This window comes from Bubalus kerabau, chromosome 4 (genome assembly GCF_029407905.1).
Source record: "Bubalus kerabau isolate K-KA32 ecotype Philippines breed swamp buffalo chromosome 4, PCC_UOA_SB_1v2, whole genome shotgun sequence".
Classification (NCBI taxonomy): Eukaryota; Metazoa; Chordata; class Mammalia; order Artiodactyla; family Bovidae; genus Bubalus; species Bubalus kerabau.
Window position 1 is genome coordinate 105,536,201 of NC_073627.1, and position 23,432 is coordinate 105,559,632.

The 23,432-nt window shown below is 40.2% G+C and overlaps 1 long non-coding RNA gene across 1 annotated transcript in view; it reads left to right on the top strand.

Moving 5' to 3' along the window:
• Window positions 1-2,261: 2,261 nt before the first annotated feature.
• Window positions 2,262-23,432, top strand: part of LOC129651568 (uncharacterized) — a 30,462-nt gene continuing 9,291 nt past the window's right edge. The window contains exon 1 of the long non-coding RNA XR_008714202.1: window positions 2,262-2,409. This is a non-coding gene — a long non-coding RNA (uncharacterized LOC129651568). The remainder of the gene's footprint in view (window positions 2,410-23,432) is intronic.

Consider the following 23,432-nt stretch of genomic DNA (forward strand, 5'->3'; position numbering starts at 1 on the left):
CTCAGTAGTTCTTTTGGTGAGGATCAAGTAACTCTTTTGGACTTTGGGTATATAAAAACTGTTTTTATATTACTTTCATTCTGGAGTTATCATTTATCTGTGAATTTTATTGTGTCAGTTTTTCCTCTTAAAGATATAATTCATCCTCTCTTCTGGCATCTGTTGCTTCCTAAGAGAAGTTTGCAGTCTAATTGAATGATTTTTAATTTTGAGATAATCTGCCTTTTCTGTTTGATTTTCAAATTTTCTTTTAATATTCTATAGTTACACTACAGAGTGTCAATATTTGGAATTGTTTTTATCCTGCTCATGACTCAGTGTGGTTTTTATTTATTTTTAATCTTAAGTATTTTTCTGGTTCTAAAATCTCCTCTATTTTCTCTTTAAATATTGCTTCTTTCCTGTTTCTCTATTCCATTTGTCAACGTGAAAAAAATGCACAATGTGAGAATTGCAAGTTAAGTTTTATTTGGGGCAAAATGAAGACTGTAGCCCTGGAGACAGCACCCCAGGTAGCTCTGAGAAACTTCTCTAAAAGTCATGGGGGAAAGGTCAGTATATGTATGATTTTGGTAAAGAGGGAATACACGCAATCAAGCACGTATTTTTGCAGAAGCTTTCTGCTAGTCACGAGAAACAGCTGTCACCATGAAGGATTTTAGTGCTTTTCTAGATATGAGGAGATACAGGCACTGAGCTCATAAAATCAGCTTCTGAAAATATCTAACTATCTGAAGACCTGTCTTGCCAGTTTTTCACTGAGCACAGAGTACCTCATTTCTGCTCTCCACCCTGAACTCCTTTCAGGGAGTGTTGAAAATCAGCAGGTGCAGCAGCACATGATTTGATTCTTGAAGAGGTAGATGGCAAGTGCCAATTTGTAGCCAACACATTCTTTTAGAATTTCTACTAGAATTATACTTTTCCCCCTTTTTCCCTCCATGTCTCTTAGTGTCTTGTTCAAATCTTTATTTCTGTAAATTTCTCTGTTCTATATTTACTGTTATTTTTTCAGCTCTCAGTTCACTAATTCTTTTCTCAGTTGTTTCTTTTTTTATTTAAATGAGCATTTTTTTTTTTGTACTTCTACTAAGTTCTTTTCTAAATCCAGTAGTTCTTGTTTCATAATCTTATTTTTAGATTAGAGATTTGTATTTTTCCTTTTTGTAACAAGGATACTATTTTAAAAACATTTTCAGATATTTTATTTTCCTGTCCTGAAAATCTTATCACCCACATTGCAATGACTGACAGGAAAGGGGAAATGCCCACTATATTTTCTGTTGTTGTTCTTTTTTTTTTTTTTAATTATTTATTTAAAAAAGACATTAATCAGTTTTCATCACCAAGTTAGATTTTGTTTGAATCCACAACAGGATAATAAGCTTGAAATCCAGACTCCTTTAAACGTAGAGAAGTTATTCTAACCAGCCTTGAGGTCTAAGCAAGAAGCCAGAATCAGTAGGGAAAGGGAAAGTCTAAAACCCACCACTTTAAGGCGTGTGCATGGGCAGGACCAGCTGGATGTGCAGCCTGGCCAGTCGCATGGGGACTCATGCTTAGAAGGGCCCCGTACTTGGTTTAATGCTCTGCTGTTACTATCTAGAAATTCTTAATCATTTGTGAACAAGCAGCCCTTATTCATTTTGTACTGGGCTCTGACAATTATGTAGCTTGTTCTGGTACTAGGGGAGGTCCTGAAAGACAGGAAGAGGAGGTGAAAGGAAAAATTAACTTTTACTGGCCTCAGGGCATTGGGGGTAGAAGAAGCAGGAGAAAAGTGAGTGAGACACATAGATTCACTTCCTCCTTGGCCCAGGAAATAGGATATTTTATCACTAGGGAGGAACACCAGAAAGGGTCTTTTTGTCCCATTTAACATTTTGAACCCTGGAAGGAGAATTCAACCACCTACCTCTAGAATGGAGATAATTAAGCATTCTGAAAGAGACTTTAAATTAGTTTTTAAAAAATTCCCAAGAGATATAAAGCAGTAGGATTGTAAATTTACACATGCTGTACTCAGGTGAACAGAGAAAATGTGGTTTAAAGAAATTTTCTATTAATTACCCAGATTTCATTAATAGTTCCCATCCTTACAGAAGTGGAAAAAACCAAAAATCTCAATTTTAAGTTGACTCCAATAAGCCAGGTCCACTGCAGTAATTGAAACAATCCTCCTAAGCTTGATTTTTGTTCTTGATTAAACTTGCCCAGTTGCTCAGAAATTCTCCTATTCTCCCTTTGTTCTCCCAGGTGCTGACTCATGTCTAGACAATACAGCAAGGTCATGGACCTTGAAGAATGGAAACTTCTTCCTGAAGATGGTGAACTGGCAAGACAGGAACCTTGATTCCTGATGACACTGAAGATTCCATATCAGTTCTACCTCCTCTGAACTTCTTTTAGGTGAGAGAGAAATATATATCTATTTTGTTTAAGTGATATTTATCTTAAATGTTCTCAGATGTTCAGACAAATTTAATTCTGATACAGATACTTAGGCTGATTCTAATTTTTTGCTGCTGTAAACTATGCTGCAGTTAGCATACTTGTCCAAACAGCTTTGCGCATTTGTCTGAGAATATTTTGGATCTATTCCTAGAAGTTGAATTATCAATTAAAATATTTATGAACAGTTTTTATTGTTTTGTGAAATATCTTGTGTAACTTAGGGAGGCATTCTTTATGGGGATGCTCTTGGGCAGTGAACAAATTGGGTAGAAATATGTAGGACACTGATACTGGGAAAAGGTTGACATACAGGGTAATGTAGGTGAGAGCCAGATGTCCCCAGGTCAAGCTAAAACGCTTCTATTGCCTTTATTTATTTATTTATTTTCTTTTAAAAAATATATTATTTTTTTATTTCCTTTATTAAAATGACTGAATCAAAATCAAAATTATAAAAAAATAACCCAATAAAATATTTGTATTTCACCTCTCAGGTGTTCTATCAATCGTTCTTAAGATATTCATTTGATAGAATTGTAAGGCAATAGACACGTGCACAGGCTATCCTGCTGGGCCCATTTCCTTCTGTGACTTTTAGTAGACTCTGGATTGTTAGATTATTATTGTTAGGTTATTATTGGATTGTGTGAAAATCAGTCTAAAAGCCTCTTGGGAAAGTACATTTCTGAACTTCACATATTCTGATTCAAGTGACAGGGGTGGGGCCCAGGAATATGATTTTTAACTGTCATACTACTTTGAGAAGCACTTATCTGGATACTTTAAAGACTTTTTTGGCAGCTATTGGTTGAAATCCCATCCATCAGTAAATCTTAACTGATTCACTGTTAATTACTTTTTTGGTCAGCAAAGCTGACCGAAGATGGGCAAAGAGGTACAACTGAGACTGGCAGTTCTGGTCCTTTCCATCAGTTGATTGACATTTTATGACTCTGGATTTAAAGTTATGGCCACATATATGAATAATGAATATGATATTTTAGGAATTATTTAATGTATTTTTCATTCCTTGTAAATCAAGACACCATATGGCTTCCCATCCTTTTAATCAATGAGTTTCAATGCTTCAGGGGCAGGATAGTTACTGGCTAGAACACCAAAGTCATCGCTCAACTTTGACTGTCAAATGAAGCTTTTTAATGTATTGTGTCCCCAGGGAAAAAGTGCTGTTGAAAGCAAGGCTACATCAAAAGAGAAAAGGAATTTCTAAATTTCGAAGCTCCCTTTATATATCATTTATTTCTAATGATATTGGATTCTTATTAGAGAATGAAGTCTGTAAAATCTGTACTTTCCTACTTTATTGATTTTTTTTGTGTGTAGCCATGTTCATGATCAGTTTTTATAATAGGTCTTTCCTTTAATGAATGTCAAGTTCTTTAGCAATTAAAACAAGTGACTTAAAAAAAACAAAACAAGTGAGTTGATTGTAATAGTTACTCTGAAAACCTATATTTGTTTTTTTGTCTCCTAGATCAATAAAGTATATTAAAATCTCTTCTATAACTGTGTTTTATCTGTTTCTTTTTAACTTTTGTAGTCAAATTGTACTCTAATGTTTAAAAAAACAAAAGTTAAAAACAAACTGAGCAAAGTAATCCCTGCCTTATTCCTTCCTATTTCCAAATTTTCACTCCTCAGAAGCAGCTACTTCCTACTTTGCTTATCTTCTGGTTGTTACTACCCCATTTCAAAATTGCATGTAACTTTGTGGCTTTTTGGTTTGTTTTTAACTTTTATTGCAGTATAGTTGATTCACAGTGTTGTGTTAGTTTCAGGTGTACAGCAAAGTGAATCAGTTATACACATACATACCCTTTTTTAAGATTACTTTTTCATATAGGCCATTGGCAGAGAATTGAGTAGAGTTCCCTGTGCTATGCTGTAGATTCTTATTAATTATCGATTTTATGCATAGTAGTGTGAATATGTTGATCCCAATCTCCCAGTTTATCATCCTCTGCTTTCCCCCTGGTAACCATAAGTTTGCTTTCTACATCTGTGACTCTATTTCTGTTTTGTAAGTAAGTTCATTTGTACCATTTTGTAAGATTCAGTATATAAGCAATATCATGTATTTGTCTTTCTCTCTCTGACTTCACTCAGCTGACGATTTCTAGGTCTATTCATATTGCTGCAAATGGTGTCATTTTGTTCTTTTTCATGGGTGAGTAATATTTCATCGAGCATATGTACCACATCATCTTCATCCATTCCTCTGTTGATGGATATTTAGGTTGCTTCTGTGTCCTGGATATTGCAAATAGTGCTGAAGTGAACGTTGGGTTCATTTATCTTTTTGAACTGTGGTTTTCTCTGGGTTTATGTCTAGGAATGGGATTGCTAGGTCATATGTAGCTCTGTTTTTAGTGTTTTGCAGGGGTCCCCAACCTATTTGGCTTCAGGGACTGGTTTTGTGGAAGACAATTTTTTCAGACTGGGGTGGGTGGGATGGTTTGGGGATGATTCAGGTGCATTACATTTATTGTGCTTTTTATTTTTATTATTATTACATCAGCTTCACCTCAGATCCTCAGGCATTAGGTTCTGGAGGTTGAAGACCCCTGTTTTAAGGAATCTACGTACTGCTCTCCAAGTGGTTGTACCAATTTACAGTAATCGGTGTTTTAACTAGTGCTTCAGGTGACTCTATTGCACACTAAGGTTTCAGAGCCAGGAACCAGACCTTGCTAATTAGCATGAATCAGTAAGGACTCTTGGATCAGATTAGTTGGCTGATACTTTGATTCAAGGGGTTTGACCTAGTCAGTTTCTACTGAGACAGTAGGAAAGGCTGGCAGGGGATAGCCCTGGTTGAGGGGTGTCTGGTAACAAAGCTGCCCAGAAAGGTCAGCTGCCAGGTATGTGTGTGAAATGAAGAGCTCTGATCAGCCCTGAATACATGGTTTCTTCCTCATTTGAAAAGCTATGTTCTACCAAAAGAGAGCCCAAGCCACCTAAGGGCCACCCAACAGCTGCTCCTGGATTTGGTGAGAACTAAACCCTGGACACCATGTTAAAATTTAGCGTTTGGAGCCCCACACCAGCAAATTCCAGTTCTCTGGGTATGTGATGGGCACCAGGAAATAACATTTTAAACAGGCACCCACAGTGATGCTGATGTAAGTGGTGTGTAAACCAAGCTCTGAAAAACATTGGTTTTATGGGCTGCTGTATTGAGGCTTTGTGAGACCAACTTGTGAGACTTTCAGATTTTAACCCTGGTTCAGCTTCAGAAGGTCTAGGCTCCTCCATGGGTGTATAGGTTAGGCCTGGTTCCAAAGTGAGGATTTTGATGTCAGCAAGAAGCTTCTTTGTTTCAGATCTCCCCAGCCCTGTCACTGCACTTCAGTCTGAAATGTCATTCTGGTGTCCCCGCCCTTGCTTAGGAAACTTGGCTCTATGCAAAATCCAATTTGCTTCACATGAGCCTAACTGCTTGTGATTGAAGTCAGAAGCAACACTTTGAAACGGCTCCTTCTGAACAGAAATACAAAACGCTGCACATATTTGGCCTCCAGGCGGCGCCAGCCTTTTGGAAAAGGAGGCTGTTTATGTAACAGATTGGCAGTTTCAGCGGCTGTGTAAATGTCATTCTTTAAAAATAAAGACGAAACTCTCAGTTAACTCAAACAGGAGCAAATTAAAAAGTAGAGTGAAACATCTATTTCATGAACACAATTCATTTGCTGTCTCTGGTACTTCAAAATGATACATTTTCTCCAAATGATAACTGGCACCCTCCCACTGGCTTTAGCTAGGCAGTGACAAAACAACAGATCAATTCACTCACTTCAGTGAAGGAGAAAAATTCAGTTAGGATGGGCTTCATGTAACTCACACACCTGGAGTCTGAATCCTTTATATGCAACCGAACTTACTTACTTCAGTGGCAGAGCCACTGAAACAAAACAGGTGTTAAGCTTGACCCCAAAAACATAATAAAGAGGTTTTGTATTGAGTCTCAGTTGTTTTTAAACCAAGGTATGATTATTTTTCTTTCTGAACTCACCAAGAGGGTCCTTGAAATATCAGTCTTCAATCATTTTAAGGGTATGTCTATAACATATAAAGTCATCTCATTTTGAGGGCTTTGTGTCCCGTGTGCAAAATCTCAGCCTTAGCTTCAAAATGGAATTACTTGGGAAGCTTTTAAAAATTCCAAGGTTCAGGCACATATCCCAAACCAATTATGTAAGGATCTGGAGTTGGGACCCAGGCAACAGTCCTTTTTCAAGTTCCTCAGATGACATAATGTGAAGCCACCCCTTTCTGTTTGCAGCTCTTTTCTCTGGAGTTCAGACCCTAGTCCTTTGGGCTGGCTGCAGGGACCAATCTTGAATTCTCATACTACTTCTCCCAATTTCTGTTTTCCTTGGGTCTGGTCCAAACCTCACGCAGACCAATCCGTGGTGGTTCACCATCTCCAGTGTCTTATGCACATCATCCAGACATATCTGAAGTCCAATGGTGGCATCCCCTTGACTACAGGCTTGCGAACTCACCACATAGTAATTGACTGGTAGATAGGAAAGATAGCTCTTAGGTTGTCTAGTATGATGATTCCCGATTCCAGTCCAGTTCTTCTCCTGAATAAGAATAGCTCAGGGAGCTTGTTAAAATATGTATTTCTGTGCTTAAACTCAGAAAGCCCCATTCAGTTTGTCAGGAGAAAGACCTGGAAAGCTGTATTTTAACAAGCTAAGCTTCTGGGAGAAACTGATCTAAGTCCAACACTTCCAATGCATAGAGGTAACAGAATCTCAGAGGATGTAACTTATTCAGGGCCACTTGGCTAGTTAGGAGAAGGTTAGAATCAGGTGTCCTGACTACTATGAAAAGAAGTCATGCTAGGAGAAATACAAGTTTTGCTTTTTAAAAATATTTTAAAAATCAATGAATTTTCTTTCCAACCGTACTGGTTAGATATTCCAGAAAGAGCAAAGCCTTCCAAAGTCAGATCTGTGTTCTAGCTCCTGCTTAGCAACACATTAGCTGTGTGGTTTGAGGTAAGTATTTTCATCTCTCTGAGTCCTAATTTCTTTATCTTTCAAGTGGGGTGTTACTTGTCTCATAGGGTTTTGCAACATAATGTTGCAGTGGAGAGGACTTACTTTGAATGAGTATGAGAAACTGTTTAGAAACTCCTAAAATGAGGCCAGGGAGAGGATTTTACAATGAGTTAGAGCCAGAGAAATATTGTTTCTGCTGCTTTTGTGATCCGATTTTAACAGCATGTGTAGCCTACAGATAATGAATAGATGTGGAAATGGAGGCCCAGCAAGGTGAAGTGACTTGCTCAAGATCACATAATCCATTGCTTTCAGACACAGGTCTTCTGACTTATAAATAAATCACTGCTCTTTCTTCTACATCTCCTTATCACCAAGGGAATTTCTTCCAGTCAGTAAGTTTTTACATTAGATGATCATAGTACTGTGTTACCTACCTGAATTTCTTGGAAGTGGATACAGACACCAAAGATAGGATGAGGGAAGGATTGCTCAGCCCACTAACCTTATCCTCCTAAATCTGGTTCAGTGGTGGAAGGGAACTTAGGGCACTTTAGCAAAGGACAAGGGATCCAGGGAAGGACCCCTTGGATCCTTCTAGGATAGATAGGTCTAAACAGATCCTCATGCGGGTTCAGACCTTACCCTAAGCAATGTTGAAGATGCTCACCGTTTAGCCGTGGGCTATCTGGGGCCCTGCAGGAGAGATGCTAGATGGAAACTAGGTCAGTGCCTTTCTCAGGGCTAGTGAGATGGGGATAGACCTTGGAATTATCACATTCTGCCTGTTTTCCACACCTGAAAGCTTTGTCAACACAGGAAGAACATGGAATTGAGATGACACCACCATTTGGGCAAAAATCCTTTGCTGAGTAGTGTTGCTAAATATTTGTTTGGTAAATCTGGCAACCTTATGAGTGATTGAGAATTTGCTGGAACTGAATTGTTTCATTTATCTATATATAGCTAATTGATCAAATTCACAGGTTAATTGGTTTAGGGCTTCATTTCACTTTGTGGTATAGACTTTGATCATCACTGAAGGTATTTCTTATGTTTGTAATTTGTTTTAATTTTGGCACTGGGGCATTCAGTAAAAATAGGTGGAAAGGGGTGTTTCTTCTGAGAGCCCTTCTCATTTTAGTTGTAGGTTGATGGGAATGGACATGACTGCCCAGGTCACATGTCAAATGTGCCCATAGCCACACTTTGAAACTTTGAAAGTCAGAAGTAGAAAAGGAAAAAAAAAAAAAAAAAAAAAAGAAGTAGAAAAGGGCCATGAATACTGCCCCACCCCACCTCTCATGCAGATAAACTTCTATAGTGTCTGTTTGCACAAGAATGAATGCTGCTGCTGCTACTGCTGCTGCTGCTGCTAAGTCGCTTCAGTCGTGTCCGACTCTGTGCGACCCCATAGACGGCAGCCCACCAGGCTCCCCCGTCCCTGGGATTCTCCAGGCAAGAACACTGGAATGGGTTGCCATTTCCTTCTCCAGTGCATGAAAGTGAAAAGTGAAAGTGAATTTGCTCAGTCGTGTCCGACTCCTAGCGACCCCATGGACTGCAGCCTACCAGGCTCCTCTGTCCAAGGGATTTTCCAGGCAAGAGTACTGGAGTGGGGTGCCATTACGTCTCTTAAAGGCAGTGGTGTGGCTGAGGGAGTGAGAAAGTGAAAGGAGAGGGCAGGCAAAGCAGCCTGGGGATGGCGCACAGCATGGGCCCCACTTCTTACTGGGCCAGGTGAGGCTGTTTGGTATTCACCTAGGTAACCTGTTGCTAGGAGGATGACAATAACTTCCCCATGACAACAATGGAGCAAGGTCCCTGGCATTGCAGACAGGGCCAGAAAAGTCCGCCCTTCATTAGGCCTGCTGCTTAATGAGCATGCATTTGTGCTGCAATCATTTTCATTTCCGGAAGGGTGGAGAGGGCAGAGGGCACTCACCAGCTTTCCAGCCTCTCCAACCATCAGCTCCTTGACAATGCCACTTTTTCTGCCCATCTGCATACCCTGAAACTTGTTTTAACAGTTGCTTGTTTTGAGCTGGTTCTATGCTTTCTTTTTAAAATTTGTATACGGACTAAATACTATATCCAGAAAGCTCCTTTAGAAACAGAAGATTTACAACCTGCTTGGGAGTTTCCCTAATACAGATGACCTTTCATTGTCCCCTGACTCAATTTCTTCACCTGTAAAAGAACCAATTCCCATTTCCCCAATTTGACTGAGCTATATCACACTGCTGAGTCACACTTGCTGTAACGGTCTTGAAATTCAAATTCAAACCCCCTGAATTATGGCACTAGCATAGTGCCTGCCTCATGAAGAAGTCATTGTTGTTTCTAAGTGCTTAAGCCCCTAACAGCAAACCTTGTCCTTCTCTTTCCTTAGAAGGTCAGCAGAACAGATATGGTGGCAGTATTCCAGGTAGAATTTGAGGAATCCAAGAAATTCTCAAAGAAAAATGGTTTTCTCTTTGGTGTTGCCTGAAATTCCACCTTTTTGTAAAGCATCACTTGAACTTTAAAAGAATATAATTTTTCTTGGAAGGATATCATCAATCAGGTGTAACACTCGGCAGTAATGGGGAATCAAAACAGATGAAACAAAAAACTTCCTATCTCACTGCATTGCAGTTATGCCTAGAGCACCTCTTCCTCAAAGTTCCGAGGGAAGTTAATAGCATGACTTGAAAACAATCTCATAGCCGGGTTCATTTGGGAAACATTGTGGTAAATCAACTCAAACAGGTCTCTTTTCTACAGGTCTTTGTCAGGGACTATAATGTTTAAATGCACAGTATGAATCTCCTTACTGTGCAATATTTCTCAAGCTTATTCGACTAGGAAACCATGTTTTTTCTTACAGAGCAGAGGGCTGTTGTTAAATAGATTGAATTTGAGAAGATAGATCAGAGCAGTGTCAAAAGGTCTTTGATAAAGATATTGTTCTGTCACTCTTTACTGCTTAGAAAACGCTAGAAATCTCTCCCAGTCTCTTAAGATATTATTTGCTCATTCTTTAGGAAATTAAAGCCAATTTTTAAGAAAAAGCTTAGTTTTTAAACTTGTAAAATGAGAATAACAATTATCTTTCTCATAAAGTTGTTATGAGAATTGAAGGGGATATCCCAGATAAGGCATCTGTCACAGAGTAGACAATGTTAAAAAGGTTAATAAGGAGTTGAAAGAACTAACATAGACCGGAGAGTCCCCTAGTGTTTTGACAGTCAAGATTGTAAACAAAGAGCAATGCATTGCCCATCCCAGGAAAATTGATACCACCATGTATAAGGTTCAGAATGCTGCTGCTGCTGCTGCTAAGTCACTTCAGTCATGACCGACTCTGTGTGACCCCATAGACAGCAGCCCACCAGGCTCTCCCATCCCTGGGATTCTCCAGGCAAGAACACTGGAGTGGGTTGCCATTTCCTTCTCCAGTGTATGAAAGTGAAAAGTAAAAGTGAAGTGGCTCAGTCGTGTCTGACTCTTAGCTACCCCATGGACTGCAGCCCACCCCGGTCCTCCGTCCATGGGGTTTTCCAGGCAAGAGTACTGGAGTGGGCTGCCATTGCCTTCTCCGAAGGTTCAGAATACATAGCGTCTAATACCTAGTAGACATTCAGTGCCTTTACTGAACGGATGGATGGGTAGATGAATGCCTAAATCTGCATCTATACTGAATGCAATCTGCATCAATAGGGACCACATGAGGATGGCTCTTGCATTAGTTACAGTGACTCAAAAGATTATAGAAGTTTCTTTCTACCTTATCTAATAGCCCAGAGGTGGGTTGGCTGTCTAGGGTGGGTAGACTGCTTTCTACCTCAGGAAATCATCCAGAGACCCAGGTGGGCTGGTCTGCCCTGCTATCTTCAGTATGGTGCTTTTATCTCTGGGTACAAAGCTGCTATAGTTATCCCTGTTCTCAGCGACTAGGGCAGAGGAAGAAGGAAGACCAGAGTAAATGGTTTGTTAAAAATTAGATTATGGACTAGAACATATTCACGTGACTCTACTCAGCTACAAGGAAGGCAGGGATCTAAGTCTTCAGCTAGACAGCCATGTACTCAGCTAAAATTGGGGTGTGGGTGGTTTTATTATCACTAAAAAGAAGAATAATAGTGGATATTGAGGCTCAGTTAGCAGTCTCTAACTGAGCTCCAAAATCACTGCAGATGGTGACTGCAGCCATGAAATTAAAAGACACTTGCTCCTTGGAAGAAAAGCTGTGACCAACCTAAACAGCATATTACAAAGCAGAGATATTACTTTGCCAACAAAGGTCTGTCTAGTCAAGGCTATGGTTTTTCCAGTAGTCATATATGGATGTGAGAGCTGGACTTAGAAAGAAAGCTGAGCCCTGAAGAATTGATGCTTTTGAACTGTGGTGTTGGAGAAGACTCTTGAGAGTCCCTTGGACTGCAAGGATATTCAACCAGTCAATCCTAAGGGAAATCAGTCCTGAATATTCATTGGAAGGAGTGATACTGAAGCTGAAACTCCAATACTTTGGTCACCTGATATGAAGAACTGACTCGTTTGAAAAGACCCTGATGCTGGGATGGATTGGGGGCAGGAGGAAAAGGGGACGACAGAGGATGAGACAGTTGGATGACTTGATGGACTTGAGTTTGATTAGACTCTGGGAGTCAGTGATGGACAGAGAGGCCTGGTGTGCTGCGGCACATGGGGTCACAAAGAGTAGGACACAACTGAGCAACTGAACTGAACTGAATAGCTCCCTGTATGCATGTAACTATTTAGTATCTTCATTAGACTGTAAGCTCCATGAAGGCTGCAGTCTATAGGGTTGCAGAGTCGGACATGACTGAGTGACTGAACTGAGCTAAGTAGCAGCCTCTGTCTCAAAAACCTGCTCCAACTTGATGCCTAGGTCTAGGAAAGAAAGGTATAGTCAGTAAACATTGATTATTAAGGTCAAAGTGTTGATCCTATGGTATTTTCTTCCATTTCAGGGTTTTATGTAAAGAGATATAGGCAAGCTGTTGTGGGTTTGGAGGACTTCAGCCAGCATAGTTAGTGATGAGATGAGACTCCAAAGTATATGAAAATTATTTGGAGGAATTAAGTATATTTAATGGGGAAAAGATAAAATTTATGGATAACAATATACCTGTCTTTAAATGCCAGAGAAGGCGATGGCACCCCACTCCAGTACTCTTGCCTGGAAAATCTCATGGACGGAGGAGCCTGGTAGGCTGCAATCCATGGGGTCGTGAAGAGTCGGATACGACTGAGCGAGTTCAGTTTCACTTTTCACTTTCATGCATTGGAGAAGGAAATGGCAACCCACTCCAGAGTTCTTGCCTGGAGAATCCCAGGGATGGGGGAGCCTGGTGGGCTGCCGTTTATGGGGTCACACAGAGTCGGACACGACTGAAGCGACTTAGCAGCAGCAGCAGTCTTTAAATGCATAAGGACTCCAAAGTTGAAGAATGGTTAGAATTTTTCTGTGTGGCTTTAAGAGATAAAAGACAGGGGGCTCAGACTTTAGTCCCAGATGCTCTCCCTCCCAGGCCCTTGCACCACTTTACAGCTCAGCCATTTTGAATATCTTTGTGCTCCTGTAATGAATCATATTTCTGTCACTTCTGAGCCATTGTTCACGTCTAGAACACTCTTCCTCAATGTCTGTCTTCCCACCAGATCTTCATTGGACCATTTCCGGCTTGTCTTTCAGGTCTCACCTTAGACATTTCAAACTTTGCGAAATGTTGCTTAACACCCAAATCTGTGTTTGGTGTCTGCCTTTTATATTCCTATGGCATCCCACATTTCCTTATCACAACCCCTTATGTTCTATCATAATTATGTAATAGGTGGGACTTACCACCAACCACTCCCACACAAGTGCAGGCTCAGGAGATTTTCCTGCTACTCAGTAATTTCTCTGGATGTCAAGACGCCTTCTATTTCAAGCTATTTCAAGGGGCTAGTGAATGTTCTGATCTGTTGAAAAGGGAGAATGAAGTTCAGTAATGGTAGTTTGAATGGTATAGTGGATTGAATAGTATCACTCAAAAACGGGCAACTTAGAATGTGAACTTATTTGGAAATAAAGTCTTTACTGGTATAATTAGTGGAGATGAAATCATACTGGGTTTGTTGTTATTGTTGTTTAGTCACTTCAGTCTTATTTGATTCTTAGTGACCCCATGAACTGTAGCCCACCAGGTTCCTCTGTCCATGGGCTTCTCCAGGCAAGAATACTGGAATGGGTTGCTATGCCCTTCTCCAGGGGATCTCCTAATCCAGGGATCGAACTCATATCTCCTGCTTGGCAAGTGACTTCTTTACCACTGAGCCACCTGGGAAGCTCTCATACTAGATTAGATGGGCCCTAAATCCGGAGAAGGCAGTGGCAACCCACTCTAGTACTCTTGACTGGAAAATCTCATGGATGGAGGAGCCTGGTAGGCTGCAGTCCATGGGTTCGCTAGGAGTTAGGGACAACTGAATGACTTCACTTTCACTTTTCACTTTCATGCATTGGAGAAGGAAATGGCAATCCACTCCAGTGTTCTTGCCTGGAGAATCCCAGGGACGGGGGAGCCTGGAGGGCTGCTGTCTATGGGGTCACACAGAGTTGGACACGACTGAAGTGACTTAGCAAATCCAATGACTGGTGGTGTTCTTATAAGAAGAGGAGAGGACGCAGAGAGACACACACAGAGAAGAAGGCCATATGAATATGGAGGCAGAGATTAGGGTTATGTTCTCACAAGCCAAGGAGTGCCTGAGGCCTCTAGAGGCTGAAAAAGGTAAGGAAGTTTCTTTCCCAAGAGTCTTTAGAGGGAGCATTGGCCTTCTGCTACCTTAACTACAAAGTGTAAGAATAAATTTTTGTTGTTTTAAGCCACCCCATTTGCAGTAATTTGTTATGGTAGCTCCAATAAATTAATAGAGATCACCCATGGACTGGGCCTTTCTTCTAGACCATCTTATGATGACCTGCACGTAGCAGTCAGTAATGGGTACTAACCATACAGCAGTGGGAAAAGCAGCTAATGTTATCCTTCCCATGAGTGACATGCAGCAGCTTGCTGAAATGCCAATAGGTGATTTGTATGCACCAGCTTAGCTCCCTCCTGGCTCCCCTGATGCTTTGTGTGGGTAATAGTGAAAAGTTTCTCAATGTTGACTCCACTTTTTCCAAATTATCCTGAGTCCAATCCCTCTTCTCAGCAAGTGCCACCCTTTCCCAGGTGTAGCCTTCTACTTCATCTCTAGCTTGTTTCCCAGTCCAGGTGGAGATAATTTAGTTTCTCTCAGTCCTTAGACTGGGATCTCTTTTCAACCCACTGTCAAATGTCTAAACACAACTCTAATGGTTTCCGAAGTGTGGTCCCTGGATCAGTAGCAACAGCATCACCTACTCTGTAAGGTTTTTTTTTTTGTTGTTTTGCTTTTTTTTCTGTAAGGTTTTAATAATGTCAGTACTCAGACCTATTTAATTAGAGTACCAGCAACCTGTGTTTTCTTAGGCCCTCCAGGTGTGCATCAAAGTTTGAGAACCACTGATGACCCCTGTGCTATCTTGGGAAATAGCTCTTAATTTTCAAGAGCCTTTTCTTCTCTTGGCAGAGTCTAGACTGTATGAATCAAAATTATTTGGCTTTAAAACTATTGTTTCTTCTGTGAACCTACATTGAATATCCCCAAATTAAGTTTTGACCAGATCTGTCTATTAGCATTTCTGCTGTAATACTCCTCATTTTCATCAAGGATGTGTAAAAATCTTTGACTGACTTGGGCAATAGTGTTATTTAAGGAAATAACACCATTGGAAAAGGAAACCGTATTAATTAAGCTCAATATAATATCTCACTGTATTCATTTATTCATCTGTATTTCCATCTAGACTATAAGCTCTTTGAAGACAGGGATTCTTCCTGTATTACCAGCACTCAGCTGTGGGACTGGTCCCTTGTTGGACAGATAAAAAAAACTAATACTAAAGATTGAGTTTCTCATCACTGAAGGTGTTTAAACACAGAGTAGATGCTGCTGGCAGGGATACTGTATCAGATAGATGGTTAGACTAGATGGATTTTAAAGTTCTCTGCCACCCTGGAATACTGTAATTCTTTGTTGTAGGACCCTGCAGAGCTAGAGATCAGTCCTTGGTACAATGTCTACATATTTTTATTTATAAAATATGCTTTATAACCTCTTGATTTCTCAGTGAGGTGGGTGGGGTTACAGTGACTGTTACCTAGTTATAAGACAAATTGTGATGTGTCAGAAATACCCATTGGGAAGTATTTTACCATTAAGAGGTATTTTTATTTTTCTTTTGCTATCACATTTGTAAATTTGGAGGATTATTCTGACTTTATTATTGAAACACTGATTATCAGAAATGAGCTAAGAGCCTCAGTGGAACAAAAAGGAACTTCACACACAAGTGTAAAGGTACCCTGGCCAGTTCTATGCAGGCCTGGGGTCATAGGCTCACAATGTTATTGCTGGAAGGGACCTCAGAGAATTTTTGGTTTATATTCAAGAAATCTGAGGCCCACAGAGGTGGAAAACTTCTTGACCCCACACAGCTGTCCAAGTAGACAGTATATTGGAGGAATGAAAAATGTTCGGGCCATTTAAATGTTAAAACTATAGCCTGCCAATAAGGCAGGATTTGAGAGTCTTATTCCTCACCATAAGCCTTTTGTGACAAATGCTGTTAGTATCTTACTTCACAAACTGTGGAGCTTAAGAGAAGCAGGCAGGGACTGCAACCTGTCAGCTTGCTCTTGATGGCTTGAGAACAGTAAGTGTCAGACTCCTGTTCTAACAGAGTAATAATACTAAACATTATTAGGTACTTACCATGCCAGGCACTGACCTAAGTTAAGTGCTCCATATGTTTCCTGCTTTCCATACATTGCCCTCTATGATAAACACAATTATTATCATCCTCATCTTACAGATGAGAACACTAAGGCACAGAAAGCTTGAGAATCTCATCCAAGCTAGAGATAGGCATAGCAGGATTCCAATGCAGGCCTTTCCAACCAGAAATCAGGATGACTTTCCTATAAACTACTCCTTAACCTACATGATCATGCTTGGGTTCAGGAAGACTTCGTCTTTATCAACCCAGGATTTGGCTCTTTTAGGTTTCCCTGCTTCACAGAGGTTGATCTGCCAGTGGGTCATGCTTTGGGATGGGGCTACAGTTTGTCTGTCCACAGAATGGCCAGTGAGGGTCCCTAGATTCCACCCAGTGTTGCCTGATTTACTGTGACATTCTGAGGTGTGAACACCTCTACCTGCTGCCACTTAGTGGGTGGAATGGGTCCCTGTCTGCTTTAGACAACTGGAACCCCAGGAGGAGCTGTGTCCAGATCATTCTTTAAGGGATACAGCATCATATGCACTGCTTTGATGTCACCAGAAGAGGCATGGAGAGGTCTTTGTCTCTTGCTCCAGCCTTCTTAAGCTGCAAAGGGTGAGTCAGTCTTGGACCTCTGATCAGACTCTATGGAACATGACTTACTGCTACAGAAGCCCTGAAGAAGCAGCATGCAAAGCTCTTCCCATCAGCAGACCATGTGACCGGAAGGCCATATGTGCTGGGCTATACTAGTATTGCACTGATAACAGTGATGAGTGGGGAGAGAGTGAATGACCCTGAAACACATCCTAACATGAGTCAGGTGCACATGGATCCTTTCTTCTTACTTTCTTTTTGCCCAAAGTTTTTCTGAAGGCTCAGGTTTGTGATGTGATTTTGGTGGAATCTGACTTGAACAGCTAAACATGAAACATTTGATTGCATTGGGCTTTGGCATGTTGGTCACTGATCACAACCTCAAGTAGACCAGGGGAAAATGGTAGATAGGAAGAAGTTAGGCCCAGGTTAGGGAAACTAATTGTCTCCCTAGGGATCATATGTCATATGGGGCTGTTGCTTGTGCACAACATCAAGGCATCATTGCCGTTGACTAAAAAGTGGATGGTGCCTCCTCAAGTTGTGCAGTGTGGTGACTGTGACCAAGCCTTTGTTCAATAAGTTTGAAAGCCCTATCCATCCAACTTCACGAAGCAGAAAGTTCAGATTTATTTGTGACCTCTCCTTGTCTTTCCCCCTTAATGTTGCCTGATTCTGCATCTAGTTCCAATGTTTTTTGTTTTTTGTTTTTCTCCATGAACACGTAATTCTTAGACACCAGCTATGTGACCTATGTGGTTTAGTCACTAAGTCATGTCCCACTCTTGTGACCCCATGGACAGTAGCCCACCAGGCTCCTCTGTCCATGGGATTTCCCAGGCAAGAATACTGGAGTGGGTTGCTCTTTTCTTCTCCAGGGGATCTTTCTGACCCAGGGATTGAACCCAGGTCTCCTGCATTGCAGGCAGATTCTTTACCAACTGAGCCACCAGGGAAGCCCTATAATTCAGCTCAATTCTGACACTATCTATGTGGAAATAGAGTTCAGATCCCACAGGTTGTCCTCCCACACACATTTCAGATGCCAGTCACAAGTCCAGGTTGTTGCCTTAGTATCTGAATGACTAACTATAGATTAGAGGTTCCAGTGACCTATTCTTTGGGTTCAATTATGAATAATTTGCTAAAGCAGCTCACAGAACTCAGAGAAAGTTGCTTTCTAGATTCTTGTTTTAGTATAAAGGCGTGTAACTTAGGAACAGCCATATGGAAGAGATGCATAGGGCAAGGTTTGGAGGAAGGGCAAGGCGTTTCCATGCACTCACATGTTCAGCAACCCACAAGCTCTCTGAACTCTGTCCTTTTGGGTGTTTGTGAAAGCTTCGTTATGCAGGCATGAGTGCTTCTATCATTGGCCATTGGCAATTGACTCAACTTTCAGCTCTTCTTTCTTCCTCAGAGGCCTGGAGTGAGGCTGAAAGTTCTAATCCTCTAATCGTATTGTTGGTTTTCTGGGCACCTAGTCCCCATTCTTAGGTGCAGTCCAAAAGTCACTTCATTAACATAGCAAAAACCCCATTATTACTTTTTTTTTTGAAAATAATAACTATTCTTTTATTATATTTTATTTACTTTTATGACTTAAGAAATTCCAAGGAGTTTAGGAGTTATGTGCCAGGAGAGGGGTCAAAGACCAAGTGCATATTTTTTTAAAAGATAAACTGAGCATATTAAATATTTTAAGAGTTTATGTGAACAAAGCTTGATTTGGGCAGTACCAAACCAAAAGTGTTTAGGAATACTCTACCAGCAGGAGCTTGGGAAGAGGTTTCTTTTTAAAAATAATTATATTTATTTATTTTTAATTGATTGATATTGTTTTACAAAATTGATTTGGTTTTTGTTATACATCAAGATGAATTAGCCATAGGTGTACATATGCCCCTCTCTCTTGACTCTCCCTCCCACTTCTCACCTTTCCCACCCCTCTAGGTTATTACACAGCTCCAGTTTGAATTCCCTGAGTCATACAGCAAATTTCCATTGGCTATCTATTTTACAGATGTTAGTATATATGTCATGCTACTCTCTCCATTCATCTCATCCTCCTGGGGAGAGATTTTTATAGTCAACATAGCATTATTACCAAATCTGTCCAGTGGCCTCCCTGTGAAATTAGTTTAACCATTTCCCCCTTTTTTGTCATCTTCTCACACATGAGAGATTCATCACAAAATTGATATTAACTCTACTGTCAGTCACTATCAGAGTTAAGTTGTTCTTGTCTCATTGTGAAACTAAGGTTATTATGTCAGATCCATGGAGAATGGTTTTTGTTATTCATCTCATTGCCCATCTCGTTTCTGTTTTTCCAAGTGCAGTGAGGCCATCTGATAGTAGTACTATTGCTGCCTTGTTGTTCAGTCCCTCAGATGTGTCCAAATCCCTATGACCCCATAGACTGCAGCACTCCAGGCTCCCCTGTCCTTCACTAGCTTCCAGAGTTTGCTCAAATTCATGTCCATTGAGTCAGTCATACTATCCAACCATCTCATCCTCTGCTGCCCTTTCTCCTCCTGCCTTCAGTCTTTCCAAGCATCAGGGTCTTTTCTGATGAGTTGGCTCTTGGCATCAGGTGGCCAAAGTATTGGAGTTTCAACTTCAGCATCAGTCCTTCCAATGAATATTCAAGACTGATTTCCTTTAGGATTGACTGGTTTGATCTCCTTGCAGTCCAAAGGACTCTCAAGAGTCTTTTCCAGCACCACAGTTTGAAAGCATCAGTTCTTGGTGTTCAGCCTTCTTTATGGTCCAACTCTCACATCCATACAAGACTACTGGAAAACCATAGCTTTGACTATATGGACCTTTGTCGGCAGAGTGATATCTTTGCTTTTTAATATGCTGTCCAGGTGTGTCATAGCTTTTCTTCCAAAGAGCAAGAGTCTTTTAATTTCATGGCTGCAATCACCATCCACAGATTGTGCCCAAGAAAATGAAGTCTGTCACTGATTCCATTGCTTCCCATCTATTTGCCATGAAGTGATGTGACTGGAAGTCATAATCTTAGTTTTTTGAATGTTGAGTTACTTTCATCAAGAGGTTCTTTAGTTCCTTTTCACTTTCTGCCATAGGGGTGGTGTCATCTTCATATCTGAGGTTGTTGATATTTCTCCTGGCAATCTTGATTCCAGCTTGTGCTTTATCCAGCTCAGCATTTCACATGATATACTTTGCATAGAAGTTAAATAGGCAGGGTAACAATATACAACCTTGAGAGAACATAGTATACCAGGGAGACTACAATAACTATTGGGAGAGTGCCAATAGCCAGATATTTGAGAAAACTAGAAGAATTCAGGATCCAGTTTGATTTATAGATATATAACAACACCTCAAAGACAATAAAGAGAGCTAGAATATGATATCCACAATATTGTGTTTTAATTTTTTGCTGAAATACAGCTTTTCCCTCTGTAATCACCTTCATTTCTTTTTTTAAATGTATTACCTATCATCTTTTGTGTTTTGTTTAAATTTCATTTAAATTTATTTATTTTTAATTTTTGGAGGATAATTGCTTTACAATATTGTGTTGGTTTTGGCCATAGGTATAAAAATGTCTCCTCCCTCTTGAAACTCCCTCCCACCTCCTATCCCACCCCACCCCTCTAGGTTGTCACAGAGCACCTGATCTGAACTCCCTGCATCACACAGAAAATTTCCACATGCTATCTAATTTTACCTATGGTAATATATATGTTTCAATGCTACTGTCTCAATCTGTCCTGCTGTCTCCTTCCCCCACTGTTTCGATAAGTCTGTTCTCTATGTCTGCATCTTCAATGCTGCCCTGCAAATAGGTTCATCAGTACCATCTTTCTAGATTCCAAGCTTGCTCAATAGTTCAGTTGTATCAGACCCTTTGCAACCCCATGTATTGTAGCCCACCAGGCTCCTCTGTCCATGGGATTTCCCAGGCAAGAATACTGGAGTGGGTTGTCATTTCCTTCTCCAGGGACCATCTTCATTTCTATCAAAGATAATCATAATAGTGAGACTAATTTGTTTGCAGAATAATCTTAGTCTCATTAAACTTGACCTGATTATTTACACAAGAGAAATAGTAATGGTCACTGACCATATACACTCTGCTGGAACTTTTCACAAGGGATCTTAGATTGGACTTTTAAAACCATCTCCAGGCTAAGAAGACAAGCCAAGGATTTACCATCAATCATTGCCTATAAGCAACAGTTAGAACTGGATATGGAACAACAGACTGGTTCCAAATTGGGAAAGGAGTACGTCAAGGCTGTATATCGTCACCCTGCTTATTTAACTTATATGCTGAGTACATCATGAGAAATGCTGGGCTGGATGAAGCACAAGCTGAAATCAAGATTGCCGGGAGAAATATCAGTAACCTCAGATATGCAGGTGACACCTACTTATGGCAGAAAGTGAAGGAGAACTAAGGAGCCTCTTGATGAAAGTGAAGGAGGAGAGTGAAAAAGTTGGCTTAAAACTCAACATTCAGAAAACTAAGATCATAGCATCTGGCCCCATCACTTCATGGCAAATAGATGGGGAAATAATGGAAACAGTGACAGACTTTATTTTTTGGGCTCCAAAATCACTGCAGATGGTGACTGTAGCCATGAAATTAAAAGACGCTTGCTCCTTGGAAGAAAAGCTTTGACCAACTTAGACAGTATATTAAAAAGCAGAAACATTACTTTGCCAACTAAAGTCCATTCTACTCAAAGCTATGGTTTTTCCAGTAGTCATGTATGGATGTGAGAGTTGGACTATAAAGAAACCTGAGCACTGAAGAGTTAATGCTTTTGAACTGTGGTGTTGGAGAAGACTCTTGAGAGTCCTTTGGACTGTAAGGAGATCCAACCAGTCAACCTAAAGGAAATCAGTCCTGAATATTCATTGGAAGGACTGATGATGAAGCTGAAATTCCAATCCTTTGGCTACCTGATATGAAGAACTGACTCATTTGAAAAGACCCTGATGCTGGGAAAGATTGAAAGTAGGAGGAGAAGGGGATGACAGAAGATGAGATGGTTGAATGGCATCACTGGCTCGATGGACATGAGTTTGAGTAAGCTCTGGGAATTGGTGATGGACAGGAAAGCCTGGCGTGCTGCAGTCCATGGGGTAGCAAAGAGTCGGACATGACTGAATGACTGAACTGAACTGAACTGATTGCCTGTATTACCTATAGATTTGAGTGACTTCTCCCTTCTGGAAGTATGCAAAATATCTTGAGGTTCCTGGGCATGCCATGAAAGTGACCTTCCTTACTCATCTGGTAAAGCTGCTGGTAATCTGTAAGCAAAGTACCAGGGCAGTTTTCCCAAGAGGCTTTTATTGACTCCATAAAGTCAACTTTAGTTTCTTAAAACTGTATGGCCATATCTGATTTATCCACATTCTCAAATATTACATTCTAGTCAAAGCCTTTGTAATATACCAGTGTTTCCACTTGTGTCCTGTAACAAGGAGGACAGGTTCTTATTGAACTTATGCATATAACTGTATTGCCATGAAAATAAGAATAGAGTTTCTGAATTATAGAGGGATCAGATAGGGAGAAAAAGATAAATATTTCATCTTTTTGACAAAAATGTGTTTTTACCAATTTGCTGAATAGCATAAAAGAGAAAAAGTTTTCCTAAAATTTGGGAAAACGAAACAAAGAACCATAGTGTTTCAAACAAAAATCTTAAAAAGTATAATCATCCTCATCAGTTCATTCAGTCCCATGTAATTAATTCTTGTTGACCTTGATCTTTTGTTACCAGTTTTATGAAGTTATGAGTTTCTCCATTAGAATTCTGCAAAGTCTTACTCAGTTCAGTGGTATGATTTGAAAGTTAACAGAAACCTCTATCTGTTAGAGTCCCTTCCATGATTCTCCTTAAAGATGAAGTACTTTTGCAGGAGCATTTCTGCAAAAGCTTCAGAGTAAAACAATGTAAATGATAAAAGACTTAAAAATGGCCATGGTTAAATATCTCATGAGAGTTCATTATAATGCTATTGACAAGAAAACTTGGTTATTTCTTTGACATACAACATTTTAAGATAATCACTAGGACTACAAGTGATAACATTATCCTGGGACTTCTCAGGTGGTGCTAGTGGGATCCACCTGTCAGTGCAAGAGATGAAAGAGTCATGGGGTTCAATCCCTGGTTGAAAAGATCCCCTGGCAGAGGGCATGGCGATCCATTCCAGTATTCTTGCCTGGAGAATCCCATGGACAGAGGAGCCTGGCAGGCTACAGTCCATAGGGTCACATACTAGGCCATACCAAATTTCTAGGACACTTATATTGATATCATATATTCATACAAATCTAATGTAATTATTATTTCTTATTTGACAATGCTTCCCATGTATTATAAATGTAAAATAAGCCTAACTAGTTTAATATCTCTTTTTAAAAGGAGAGAGAACAAGTCTTTGGAGATTTTCCAGGGGAAATTACTCCCAGGTCAAAAAGACTTCAT